The sequence below is a fragment of the Saccopteryx bilineata genome, chromosome 8 (assembly GCF_036850765.1).
Source record: "Saccopteryx bilineata isolate mSacBil1 chromosome 8, mSacBil1_pri_phased_curated, whole genome shotgun sequence".
NCBI lineage: Eukaryota > Metazoa > Chordata > Mammalia > Chiroptera > Emballonuridae > Saccopteryx > Saccopteryx bilineata.
The window spans coordinates 35,503,670-35,512,479 of record NC_089497.1 but is presented as its reverse complement, the minus strand read 5'-3'; the positions used below and the strand labels follow the sequence as shown (position 1 = coordinate 35,512,479).

Here is an 8,810-nt window from a genome sequence, read left to right as displayed (position 1 = left end):
TCTAACAATTAAGTTTCTGTATATGGCAAAGGGGAAAATACTTAGTATGAGTAATTTAGATTCCTAAATGGCTGGCTTTCAAATAATCTAAAAGAGATTATCATGGGAGAGACTGCCTAATAAGATAAACTATTCTTAAAAGGATTTTAAAAATTAAAGATGGGGATTATAGGGCCTCAGTAGCCACAGCCAAAACAACAGCTGCCTGGCCCATGCAGGTTCACACTTGATTCGGAAAGAAGGTAATGAAACAATGGAGCCAAGAACAGGTGGGCCATTAGCTTTAATCCTAGCTTGCACCCGGCGAGCAAGAAATACACACAGTGGGAAAACACGTCCCTTTCCATTCAAGGCTCCCAAAGCCACTGACTTATCCGAGTTTCATAGAATCAAAGGTTTCTAGCTCACCAGACTTATTCACCTCTGCTCCCCATCTCCTTCTCTCTGCACAAACTCTGCACAAACTGGCTTCTCCCACAGCACTCCGCCATCTTGGCTGTTTCTCCTCTCCTTCACGTGGCCTTTCTCTGCTCTCCTCTCTAATGCTAATCTTAGGAACTGAGAGAGAGCAAGCTCCCGGTCTGTGCCACTTTATAGTATACAAATCAAAACTTTTAATCCAATATACAAACAAGGAAATCTCTAATACAAAGTCACTTATCTGAGGCATAATGGGATTGGATATAAGTAAAAGGAATAAATAGACATCCACATAGATGGGTATAAGATATTTAACAGTTAACAATTAACATGATAACAATAACAATGAGGCCTTGTGGTCTCCTACTCTGGGGGTTATTGTGCCCTGAAGGGTCTGGAAAAAGAAAATTACCCTGACAGTCCAAAGGTATGTTATCATAGATGCAAAAAGACAATAATACGGGCTCAGTTAACATAAAGATTAACCTTTAGCAGGAAAGACACTGCCCCAGAACATGACTACCTGCCATAAATTGCTATTATTCAGAAAGTTTTTATTTCATACTGTTGGTCAAATAAGTTTGTAAATATGATATATATGTTTGCCCACTTATAGTTTGCATTGGGTGTGGGGGACAGGCTGTAAGCAGGTCAGGTTGTTATAGCCTAAGGCTTAGTTTTAAGACTAAGCTTTTCTCCACAGCCTTGACTATTGCATGATGTGGGTGGTGCACTCTTATGAGGAATCCCATTATGCCTCAGATAAGTGACTTTGTATCAGAGACTTCCTTGTTTGTATATTGTATTAAAGGTTTTGATTTCTACACTATAAAGTGGGGCAGACCGGGGGCTTGCTCTCTCTGTTCCTGAGATTAGCATTAGAGAGGAGAGCAGAGTAAGGCCATGTGGAGGAGAGGAAAAGCAGCCAAGATGGCAGAGTGCTGAGGGAGAAGCCAGTTTGTGCAGAGATTGTGCAAAGAAAAGGAGATGGGGAACAGAGGTGAATAAGGCTGGTGAGCTAGAAACCTTTGATTCTAGGAAACTCAGATAAGTCAGTAGCTTTGTGAGCACTGAATGAGTGGGTTTTGGAGCCTAGTTTGTGTTTTTACTTGCCCGCTGGGTGCAAGCTAGGATTAAAGGTGATGGCCCACCAGTTCTTGGCTCCATTGTTTCATTACCATCTGTCTGACTCTAATGCGAACCTGCATGGGCCAGGCGGCTATAATGGTGGCTGTGGCTACTGGCTTTACATTTGGCATAGTCTGTGGCAGGATTTGATACAGTTCAGTATGGAACCACCACCACCTTTGAGCGGTGGAGTAGAGGACTGGTTGCTGTTATGGTTCCCCATGGCTGTCCTTTTGGGGTCCATAGGGTGGCTGATTTTTACAGCCATGCCTGAGGAAACCAAGAGCTCTGTGCAAGAGGCTGCTCAGGACCTGCAAACTGAGCAGTGGAAGGAGCTGGATCAAATGTGGGTGAAAGAGATGCTGGCCATGGAGCTGGAGCAAGCACCGGAGAAGGAGGCCAATCTGGTTACCAAGATTCACTTGGAAATACAGCAGCTACTGGAGGAGAAATCACAGATTCCTGAGTTGCAAATTGCCCTGGACGTTGTGAAGAGCCTGCAGCGGCAGGAGGCTGGGGCTATGGCTGGGACTGAGTCTGCAAGAGCAGAAAGCGGTGACATCCTGGGACTTGATTCCAGCAGCAGAAGCTGGTGTTTTCAGTTCATCTTTGGAGGATGAGGAGAATCAGCCTGGAATTGCGATCCACAGTCTCCAGAAGGTGAGAGCTCACCAGTAAGGAGTACCTGCTATGCTCCTGGTAAGTCTGCAATTTTGGAAGATAGGGTCAGATGCCATCAAGCTCTCCAGATCAGAGATGGAAATGCTGATTGCCATTGCCACGTGCTTCTCTTTGGGACAATGTAAGACCTGCCAGGATGGCAGGGATGAGGGTTGGCTAAGGCCCCATGTGCGTGGACTGATTCCTGGACTATGACCAGGGTGAGCACTGGCTCCTTTGTTGGATGGACTTACAGATTTTGGACAATGTGAAATACTCTGATGGGGGTGGGGGGGCGGCTTTGCTGGAAGCACTCCCCTGCCCCGGGAAGCTTTTCTTATGGCTAGAAAGAAGGCCAAGGACATTTTGCACTTTTGGCAAAGTGCTCAAAGATTGGTGAAGTGTACTTTTTTTTTTCCTATTTTTCTGAAGTTGGAAACGGGGAGGCAGTCAGACAGACTCCTACATGCGCCCGACCAGTATCCACCTGGCATGCCCACCAGAGGGCGATGCTCTGCCCATCTGCGGCATTGCTCTGTTGCAACCAGAGCCATTCTAGCATCTGAGGCAGAGGCCATAGAGCTATCCTCAGTGCCTGGGCCAACTCTGTTCCAATGGAGCCACAGCTGTAGGAGGGGAAGAGAGAGACAGAGAGGAAGGAGAGGGGGAGGGGTGGAGAAGCAGATGGGCACTTCTCCTGTGTGCCCTGGCCAGGAATCGAACCTGGGACTCCTGCATGCCAGGCCAACGCTCTACCACTGAGCCAACTGGCTAGGGCCGAAATGTATCTTTTAATTGTTGAAATTGTATGATTTGTCATGTTGTTGTAATATGTGTGTAAAGCCAGTAGACAGGGCTGCCATCACAGCGGCCACCTGGCCCATGCAGGTTCGCATTGGATTTGGACAGTCGGTAAAGAAACAACGGAGCCAAAAACTGATGGGCTGTCATCTTTAATTCTAGCTTGCACCCGGCGGGCAAGTAAAAATGCACTCTGGGCTCCAAACCCACTCACATTCAGTGCTCACAATGCTACTGACTTATCCGAGTTTCCTAGAATCAAAGATTTCTAGCTCACCAGGCTTATTCTCCTCAGTTCCCCATCTCCTTCCTTATCCCAGATACAAACTCTGCACAAACTGGCATCTCACTCAGTGCTCCGCCATCTTGGCTGCTTCTCCTGGCCTACTCCATGTGGCCTCCTTCTGCTCTCTGCTCTGCTCTCTCCTCTAAAGATAATCTCAGGAACCAAGAGCGAGCAAGCTCTCGTTCTGCCCCCATTTTATAGTGTAGATTCAAAACCTTTAATCCAATATACAAAATAGGGAAGTCTCTGATACAAAGTCACTTCTCTGAGGCATGATTGGATTGTACCACCCCACATCAAAAAGGGTGGGAAAGGCTTAATCCCAAAACCAAGCCCCAGGCTACAAGGATCCTGCCTGCCCACCGCCTGCCACCAACACACATTATTATCACATGGTCAACAGCCTCCTCATGGGCAGCGTCATATTTAACAAAGTGAGCATAATATACTTTATCTGCCCAACAATGTGTAATGTGCTTAATTTCCTTATGCAGGAATACCTGTGCTTTAGGTTGTGAAGTGAGCAAAAGAAGTAGAATGTTGATCAAAACAGTTTATAAATATGATATATATATTTGCTCGTTTATAGTTTGCATTGGGTGTGGGGGACAGGCTGTAAGCAGGTCAGGTCGTTATAGCCTAAGGCTTAGTTTTAAGACTAAGTTTTTCTCCACAGCCTGGACTGACTGCGTGGTGTGGGTGATGCACTCTCAGGAGGAATCCCATTATGTCTCAGATAAGTGACTTTGTATCAGAGACTTCCTTGTTTGTATATTGGATTAAAGGTTTTGATTTCTACACTATAAAGTGGGGCAGACCGGGAGCTTGCTCTCTCAGTTCCTGAGATTAGCATTAAAGAGGAGAGCAGAGTAAGGCCACATGGAAGAGGCCAGAGAAGCAGCCAAGATGGCGGAGTGCTGAGGAAGAAGCCAGTTTGTGCAGAGTTTGTGCAAAGAGAAGGAGATGAGGAACAGAGGTGAATAAGTCTGGTGAGGTAGACACCTTTGATTCTAGGAAACTTGGATAAGTCAGTAGCTTTGTGAGCACTGAATGTGAGTGGGTTTTGGAGCCTAGTGTATGTTTTTACTTGCCTGTCGAGTGCAAGCTAGGATTAAAGCTAACAGTGTACCAGTTCTTGGCTCCATTGTTTTATTACTGTCCGTCTGTTGGGCAGATAAAATATATTATGCTCACTTTGTTAAGGATGGTGCTGCCCACATGGAAGCCTGTCGCCCAGGTCATATTAATGTGTTTTGGGGGCGAGCTGTGGGCAGGCAAGATGCTTGTAGCCTGGGGCTTGGTTTTAAGACTAAGTCTTTCCCACCCTTTTTGATTTGGGGGTACAATCCCATCATCCCCCAGATAAGTGACTTTGTATTAGAGACTTCCTTGTTTTGTATATTGGATTAAAGGTTTTGATTTCTGTAAAGCCAGAAGCCAGGGCCATGCAGGTTCGCATTGGATTCAGACAGTCGGTAAAGAAACAACGGAGCCAAAAACTGATGGGCCATCTTCTTTAATCCTAGCTTGCACCCGGCAGGCAAGTAAAAACACACACTGGGCTCCAAAACCCACTCACATTCAGTGTTCACAAAGCTACTGACTTATCTGAGTTTCCTAGAATCAAAGGTTTCTAGCTCACCAGACTCGATTCACCTCTGTTCCCCATCTCCTTCCTTCTCCCTGCACAAACTCTGCACAAACTAGCATCTCACTCAGCACTCCGCCATCTTGGCTGCTTCTCCTGGGCACATGGCCTCTTTCTGCTCTCTGCTCTGCTCCCTCTGCTCTCTCATGCTAATCATCCCAGGAACCAAGAGAGCAAGCTCCTACTCTGCCCCTATTTTATATTGTAGCTTCACAACCTCTAATCCAATATACAAAATAGGGAAGTCTCTAATACAAAGTCACTTATCTGGGACATGATGGGATTGTACCACCCCACATCAAAAAGGGTGGGAAAGGCTTAATCCCAAAACCAAGCCCCAGGCTACAAAGATCCTGCCTACCCACAGAGACATACATTAATTTCACCTGGGCAACGCCATCTTTAACAAAGTGAGCATAATATATTTTATCTGCCCAACAATTTCTATACTATAAAATGGGGGTAGACTGGGAGTTTGTTCTCTCTCAGTTCCTGAGATTAGTATTAGAGGAGAGAGCAGAGAGGAGAGCAGAAAGGGGCCATATGGAGTAGGCCAGGAGAAGCAGCCAAGATGGTGGAGTGTTGAGTGAGCAGCCAGTTTGTGCAGGGTTTGTGCAGGAAGAAGAAAGGAGATGGGGAACAAAGGTGAATAAATCTGGTGAGCTAGAAACTTTTGATTCTAGGAAACTCGGATAAGCCAGTAGTTTTGTGAGCACTGAATGTGAGTGAGTTTTGGAGCATAGTGTGTGTTTATACTTGCCCGCTGGGTGCAAGCTAGGATTAAAAATGATGGCCCACCAGTTTTTGGCTCTGCTGTTTCATTTCCAGCTGTCCAAATCCAATGCGAACCTGCATGGGCCAGGCGGCTGTGATGGTGGCTGTGGATGCTGGCTTCACACTGTCCAAATCTAATGCGAACCTGCATGGGCCAGGAGGCTGTGATGGTGGCCGTTGCTACTGGCTTTACATGTACCATTCTATGTAGTTACTTTAGGTCTCTAAGTTGGTAAAGCCACCATGAAGGCCTCCCCTGAGCTTGTCATGAGAAAGGAGAAAACCTGAAGGAATGACTAAATCAATCAAGTTAGATTAGCAAACCGCAGCCCTGCAGTTTCCTTATCACTTCCTGAAACTGCTTGCAACACATAGCAAGAAAAACAGGATATGTAAATGGCTCGAACAAATGGTCCAAAACTGCCCCTCATGCCCCCTCCCCTCCCTTAGTCACTAGAAGCACATGAGGCTACAAACAAAGGAATCATTCACCTTGTGCATGAGAACTGTAAAGGTATATAAGATGTAAGAAAACTAACTTTGGGGAGCTTGTGCTTTGATGCCTATTAGGTCACCTTTTTCTCTGGCAAATAAATCCACTTCCTCCAGCACCTAGTCTGAGTGTTTGTTGTTCTCCAGGAGTCACTTCCTGTGTTCCTGTAACAGTCAGGTTTAGTGTGTGGCCCCTTCTACATCCACATATTTAATGTGAAACGTTCCACAGAATAATGCAAATCAATTTTGTTCTGATTACCACCTAGTCAAATATAATGTTTTTATCTTTTGCATACCTAACAAAACATGACAAATAGTAAAGACTATAAACAGCCTTTGATGAAATTCATTTTTTAGGTGGTTTCATAAAAAGACCTATATGCAAATACTTCACCAATTATAGAAGAAAGTCTTCTGAAAATACATCTTTTTTCAAAAGTTACTTAATTGCTATTTTACTTAGAAGAAGAACAATCTCTTTCCATCTAACAGGTAGTAATGAGAAGTCATTATCTTGCACTCTTCTTTAATTAACATCAATCCTGATTAGTCAGAATAAATTAAGCTCTTTGTCTTTTTTCATATTTGCGGTTCTTCTGGTATAGGAGCCATTCAATTATGTGTTATCACTTATAAAAGGTGTCTGTATAATTATACTATTGTATTTCAGATTTCAATTTGAAATATATTTTAATATTAAAATGTAAGTTTTTGTTTTCTTTTTCCTTAAAATGTGAGAACATAATGTTCTGCAATATTTATATTTAAAACAAAATACACATAAAATTTATTATAATTTTTTTCCTGTGTTTATAAATAAAAAGTTTTTTAAAACAATATTTTAATATGGTTCCAGGATTTTAATAGCTATTATTTATTTAATATGCATTAAACACAATGGTAAAAATTGTCTTATCAATTGGAAGTAAAGATTGTAGTGAAGGACACAGAATGATTCTGACTAGAATATGGAATAGAATTTAAAGTCCAAATTTATAGTTTGGCTTATCTATGTGGAAACCGAGGCCTTCATTTAAAATATTATTTTTCATTCTCTTGTTAGAGTTTTATGCGTGCATTGAGAGAGCCGCTATTTTGTTTGCTTTATAATCCAAATGATAAACCCCCAGCCCCTATGACCACTAGAAATTAAGTGATACAAGTACAACTTTAATTTTTTTTTTTATGGGATGAAAGTGGGTATACAGGTCTTGCTTTACCTAAGTAATTGGCATTCAAATGGAAATAATTATTGGCTTCCACCCGGATAAGTTAGGATGGGAACCAATAAACATTGTGCCCTTCCAACACCATTGCTGCAGTAATGTTTTCTGTTAGAGCTGAGCTATCTAATCTATCAGTTTGAACAAAAATAAGAAATTGTGCCATATTTAACCTTGCTTTGAAGAGAAAACTATTCTTCTAGCCATATGTAGAAAACCCTTTTAAGATCAGAACTCCTGGAGCAGGAGTAATTTCCAGACCTTTCAGCAGACAGCAGGGTAACAGCAGAGTGTTATTGGCTGCCCTGGCAGCTTTTATAAATTATACTTCTCAGTGTGGCTGCGGTTTCTTTCTACACTTCTTTTGCTTTTATATTTTCATCAGTGCCGCCTCTTTATAGTGTCTTATCAACCAAAGACTCCAACATTTATTTATTTTTAACTGTAGAAATACACCAGAAATTATTTTTTCCTGAAGCACTTTAGATTGTGCTCTTTTCTGTGGCATATTATTTGGTATTTGAGACATAAACAAAAACAGAACAGTCTTCATAATTCTTGAGTTAGCAAGGTTACAGACCACAGACTTTGCCCAGGAGAAAACAGGTTCTTTATTTGCAATAAAAGTATTATTATTATTATTATTTTAGAATTATTTGCTCTGCTTATTTGACATGGCCGTCTGACAAAAACTGTTTGGGCATAGCAGCTAAAGATAAACCAATCTTAATGATTATCTCTTTAATAGTCTAATTTTTTTTTTTTTTGTATTTTTCTGAAGCTGGAAACAGGGAGAGACAGTCAGACAGACTCCCGCATGCACCCGACCGGGATCCACCCGGCACGCCCACCAAGGGCGATGCTCTGCCCACCAGGGGACGATGCTCTGCCCCTCCGGGGCGTCGCTCTACCACGACCAGAGCCACTCTAGCGCCTGGGGCAGAGGCCAAGGAGCCATCCCCAGCGCCCGGGCCATCTTTGCTCCAGTGGAGCCTCGGCTGCGGGAGGGGAAGAGAGAGACAGAGAGGAAGGAGATGGGGAGGGGTGGAGAAGCAGATGGGCGCTTCTCCTGTGTGCCCTGGCCGGGAATCGAACCCAGGACTTCTGCACCCCAGGCCGACGCTCTACCACTGAGCCAACCGGCCAGGGCTAATAGTCTAATTTAATAGTGATGATTTAGAAGTAAAACCAGGGACAGGAAAAAAAGAATGTCTGTGGATCCTGTATTCTCCCACTAATAAATTCTTAATTTTTTTATTAACATAGAAAAATGTGTCAGAGCTACAGTAGATATTTGAATATTAGGAGGAAAACAGACCATGTACTTAAAAACAATACTATAGCCTGACCTGTGGTGGCGCAGTGGATAAAGCGT

General features: G+C 43.4%; 1 non-coding gene across 1 annotated transcript; it reads right to left on the bottom strand.

The window, feature by feature from the left end:
* Positions 1 to 8,509: 8,509 nt before the first annotated feature.
* On the bottom strand, positions 8,510 to 8,585 carry TRNAP-GGG (transfer RNA proline (anticodon GGG)). The gene has a single exon. It is a non-coding gene; the product is annotated as a tRNA-Pro (tRNA).
* Positions 8,586 to 8,810: the final 225 nt, after the last annotated feature.